Source organism: Gossypium raimondii, chromosome 10 (assembly GCF_025698545.1).
Source record: "Gossypium raimondii isolate GPD5lz chromosome 10, ASM2569854v1, whole genome shotgun sequence".
Taxonomy (NCBI): domain Eukaryota; kingdom Viridiplantae; phylum Streptophyta; class Magnoliopsida; order Malvales; family Malvaceae; genus Gossypium; species Gossypium raimondii.
Genome location: NC_068574.1, coordinates 24,040,766 through 24,046,444, shown reverse-complemented (window position 1 = coordinate 24,046,444; position 5,679 = coordinate 24,040,766). Strand labels below are relative to the sequence as shown.

The window sequence follows — 5,679 nt, the reverse complement described above, 5'->3', positions numbered from 1 at the left end:
CATCCGCCTAAACCAAAGATCTGTCTTCCGGATGACTCGGCCTCTTGCAATGTCTGCAGGGTGGGTCATTACTCCTTGCAATATCGCCTTAGGCTGTTTTTCCAAGGCCTTTTGCCTCTTGGAGCTTTGAAGCTCGAGGCTTCTCCGCCTTGGCATTGAATGCACCTTCCGGTGATCTTCACTCTGCTAGCTCTCCTTTGTTCCCGAGCATAGAAAGTGTTGATTAGCTCACCAAAGAGATGGTAGCAAGGTCTCTTGAGTCCTCTAAGGAGGATATCTTGGCCTCATATCTCTCGTGCAAAGTGGAGATGACCTTTTCCACAATTCTTGCCTCATCAAAGTGCTCACCAAGGAGCCTTATATCGTTAACCATCGCTATGATTCTGCTCAGACATCGCTTCACTGCTTTCTTCTTCCTTCATCTTTAGATTCTCAAATCCCTTCTCAAATTTAATAGCCATGTTGCCTTGTTCTCTCAAGGCCTTGAAACTCCTCCTTGCTTATCCCAGCCTGCTTTGGAGTCTCACAGCCATAATTCGTGAAGATGACATCCGATACACGCTCGATGCGGACATGGCTTTATGCCTTTGGTCCTCTCATCAAGATGTCGCCTTATCTCGAGCTCTTGTGGGATTAGCCTCGGTGGTGCTGGCTCAAGATCTGTGTTAACAACTTCCCACGATCAAAGGCCCGCAGTAAGTCTTCATCTTGACCACCATATGTGGAAGCCATCTCCATTGAAGACCGGTGGGGGGTGAAAAACTTGAGGAAGACATTCACTTTCTTAGTTTAATACAACAGTCCACTAAGAATGAAGCTCGATACCAATTGTTGGAACAAAGAGACAATAACAGTCATTTTGTATCTTGCTTGAATAGCAAGCCTCGAGCCTTGGTGAAGAAACAAACTCGAAGCAAAAAAGAAAATGAAACTAGCAAGTGAATAATGAAAAGAGAGAAGAAGAATGAATGAAAATGAGTGATATTTTCATTAACACACAACAAGGCATTAAGCCATTACATATTTCACCAACAAGTAAAACAAACAAGTAATCACCTAATCAACTACCTAACTCCACTAATTTGCATTGAAACTTACAAGATTAGCTTGTACAACTTGCATTGTCGACTTTTCACCAATCAATATCAAAACATTTACCTACTTAGTTCAACATGAACTAGATTACAAAACAATCAAAATGGAACTAAAAAAAGAAGTGGATTGGCGACTTCAAACTTCATTCTTGTCGCACACAATGGCACCACCGCTGTCGCTATTTCTTCGAGCATGACCACCTTTGCATGTCGTGCATGGCCACCTTTGCATGGGAACTAAACTTAACAGTTTGAAACAAACCAGTTCTTGCTTGAAGTTATTTTCCATAAGAGGATGAAACAATACAAGTGTTTAACCAATAATTCATCGATGGCTTCAGCTGTTTCCGTACCCTTCTATGCTGGCCTCGATGTTGGTCGATATCTTTGGAACTATAACACATCTGTAAGAGATTCTTTGCCTTATGATATCGTCGACTGGCTTCGAAACCGAGCTGAATGGAAACGGTTATGGGGTCGAGACCATTTCTTCGTTGCAGGGAGGATTGCTTGGTATTTGCGTAGACCAACCGGAAATCAACCGAATTGGGGGAATAAGCTTATGCCATTACCTGAATCAATGAATATGTCAATGTTATCTATAGAAACAAGCTCTTATTGCAATGAATTTGCCGTACCATATCCGACCTACTTTCATCCATCAACCTACATCGACGTAATCCACTAGCAGAAACAAGTGAGGAGTCGGAAAAGGCGATACCTGTTCTCTTTTGCCGGTGCTCCACATCCAACCATGAATGACTCGATCCGTGTCCAGATTATCAACCAATGTTTAACCTCAAAAAACACATGTAAGTTCCTCGATTGCAACTCCCGTGCAAACAAGTGTGGCACTCCGGTTCAAGCAATCAAGGTGTTTCGCAACTCGATCTTCTGTTTGCAGCCTCCGGGGGACTCATACACTAGGTGTTTGATGTTTGATTCAATCCTGGCAGGCTGCATTCCCGTATTTTTCCATCCTTATTCTGCATATGCACAAAATATATGGTACTTCCCAAAGATTACACCAGCTACTCGGTGTACATTCCTGCAAATGACATCAAACATGGCAGTGTGAGCATAAATGAGAGCCTGTCTCGATTTTCAGAGATCGAGTGGTAGCTATGAGAAAAGAAGTTGTAAAGCTAATCCCAAAGGTGATATGGAGATCCCAAGTCTGGAATTGAGGATGCATTTGAGATTGCAGTTAAGGGAGTTATTAAGAGAGTGGAGAAAGTTAAGAAAGATGCGAAGGAAGAAAAGGATCCCAGTGTCGGATTTGCAGCATGGAACTGTTGGAAGTTGAAATTATCTGTAATAATGGGAGACCCTCCATTGGAGCAATTATTTTAAAGAACAAAGATCAGCTTACAAATACAAAACTTACACAAACATTAATACATTGCTTATTTATAATCTCCTGATTTCCTTCTAAGTCCGACCTATGTATCCACCTAACACTTGTTGATTAGGTAAATGGATTCTTCTTTATATTCATTATCAGCCTAAGTAAAACTAATGATGATTGCATGGATTTTATATTAAAGTTGGAAGTTAAAATCTCCGCTGAAGATAATATATACAACGTGTCGAGGGGTTTATCGATTTCAAGTAGATTATAGTTTAAAAATTTCTTTCAAAAAAATCCCTCAACAATTATAATTTTCGTTTTTAGCACACGCAGATATTACTCGTATTATTTGAATACATCTTATTTTTCTTTTGCTGATGATAGATTCAAATATCCAAACATGCTTTACCTTTTAACATTATTTTTTAAAATAAATATGTTGATGTATTACATTTGAATATTTAATCGATTTGCCAGGCAATTGAGAAGGTATTGGCAACCATCCATATTTAGAAAAGTCAAAGATATGGGTATCAAAGAGATTTAAGGCTCTGAAAGTGGGATTGAAATTTGGCATGAGATATTTGCAATTTTTGGTCCCTAATTGTATGGTGACTTTGCAAGTTGATCCCTGAATCTCAACTATAAATAGGCCTAACCATTTATCATTTTCGATCATCCCCGACATTTGCCATTCTCTCCTTAAGGCATTGTTCTATCTCTTTATTTGTAAATTTTCACTTGTATTTTGGAGTGAAATATATTTGTTAGTGCCTGATGGGTGTCGAATCCACCAATATAAGCCTACGCCTAATTTGAAATTTAAGCAGTATAGGGAGTAGGGTTGATCCCTCAGAGACTGGGTTTACTGCAAATTGTTGTTCTCTTGACCAGATTTATGCCGGGGCAGTTGTCGTGCCCAAGATATTAGGGGGGAGGATAAAATCGAAAACCTGGAACCTGAAATAAATAAATAAAACACGTAAAAAGTAAAAGTTGAAAATGAAATAATAATAAAAACAGTTAAATAAATTTGAAGAAAAATTAATTAGAATAAGCTCAACTTTAGGCACGGATTTTTCCTCGTCTTTAAACCGATCCTCGAAATTAGATGAACTCCTCTTTTCGAATAAGCTAGTTATAGCTACCAAGGACGCCTCGGACACCAACTCTTCCTTACGTAAATTAGTTATGGAACGTCCAATAACTAACCCTTACCGATCGAACAACCACGAAACGTTCGTGATTTAGAACTCCGGCAGCCTTGCGTTCTAGAAGAGCCTAGCTCGAACCAATGTCCTCAACTGCGCGGGGCATTTAAATCCGGTTACTACTTCCCTTGACGGAACCAAACAACTATCTCCACTTGGCACGCCAATGTGTTCACAGAAAACCGATTAGAAACGTTCATTTCGGAATTCCAACTGTACGTCTAACCACACTAACTCAAACGACGTCTTTTTTGACTTAGTGTTGATCTGACTTTATGAGCTGACAAAATCACACTCTTAATCTGGAGAAATAATAAGTACTGGAATTTAGGAATTAATTTGCTCAGGTTCGTAACTCACGAGTTTTGACGAGGATAATTCCGACCTAAAGCTGAAAATGAATTTAGTTGGCTAAGGTTTGGGGCATGTTGGTATTGGATAAATTAAATAAGGTAAAATGGGTGAAAGGAATGAGTGGCGTGATTTAGTTTGGGGGGCTGGAATTTTGGTGGTGTAATAAAGTGAATTAGCTACTGGAGATGGAAAGAAAGTTTGAAAAGGAAATTGAAAATGGTTTAAGTGGTAACAAGCTGGAAATTAATGGATTGAAAGTAAAGGAAACTAAAAACAACAAACAAATTCGTGAGTAGAAAAGAGAGAATGTATTGAAAGATGAAAGCTTGATATTTCAATTGATTGATCATTAAAATGAACAATGTAGCCTCTATTTATACTAGTGACCTTGCTAAATTAAGAGCCAACTAGTATAGAAAATCAAGGAAAAATATTCCATGATATAAAAAATATCCCAAAATAATCTCCCACTAAGTCAACAATTTCAGCTAATTATTCTTGGAAAAATTCTGCTTTGGCCCTCATTCTTTACTTCTTTCTTCAATCTAGCTCAATTGTTTTCTTTTTCTTCTATTTAGCCCCAAATTGCACCCCTGCACAAAATTCAACAAAAACATGGAAAAATTAGTGGTGCACTCTCATAAATTAACCAATTTAATTACATAAAATATGTAACTTTGGCATTTAATCAGTGCCCGAGGACGTAGGCAAAATTTGCTGAACCTCTTTAAAATTCTTGTGTTCTTTATTGTTTATTGATTGTAGTGATTTATTGTGTGGTTAAATTACGATAGAGGGATATTCTGGCTAGGAAAGACTTGGTACTTAAGTGATCCACGTGATCCACCTCTCTTTCCTGGGAATTGAACTTAGTGTGATTTTTCAGTACAATAATTTTACTCTTTTACACGCTTCCGCACAACAATTGATATCAGCGCCAAGTTCGTACTTGGGGAATACGACCGTTTACGATACTTTGTGTATACGGTATTGCTCATCCATGGCACTATTCACGTCGACGGTACTGATCACATATACAGTAGTTGAGATTGAGGAGAAAAATGGCATAGGCATCGTCATCAGCAAAAACTACTGTGACCAATGCAAAATTTAAAGTAGAGAAATTTGATGGTACCAATAATTTTGGTATGTGGCAATGTGAGATCCTGGATGTCTTATGTCAGCAAGAGCTGGATATAGCCTTTGAAGAAAAACCTTACAAGATGGATGACAAGGAGTGGGCTAAGATCAATAGACAGGCGTGTGGTACAATCCGCCTATGTTTGGCCAAAGAGCAGAAGTACTCTGTCATGAGGGAGACATAAGCGAAAAAGTTGTGGAAGAAAAGTTTATAACAAAAAGTCTTGAAAATAGGCTTTATATGAAAAAAAACTTTATCGATTCACGTATGCACTTGGTATGTCGATAAATGACCATGTGAACTAATTCAATAAAATTTTAGCAGACTTGCTAAATTTGGATGAGAAATTTGAAGATGAAGACAAGGCATTATTGTTGTTGAATTCTCTTCCTGATGAATATGATCATCTCACCACCACATTGCTTCATGGGAAGGATACGATCACATTTTCTGCAGTCTGTAGTGCATTGTATAGATCTGAGACTCGAAAAAAAGATAAAAGAGATCACAGAGATACAACTGTTGAAG

The 5,679-nt window shown here is 38.4% G+C and overlaps 1 pseudogene; it reads left to right on the top strand.

Annotated features, from left to right (window-relative positions):
- The first annotated feature begins 459 nt into the window (after nt 1–459).
- On the top strand, nt 460–5,335 carry LOC105775359 (probable xyloglucan galactosyltransferase GT14; annotated as a pseudogene).
- The last annotated feature ends 344 nt before the right edge of the window (nt 5,336–5,679 follow it).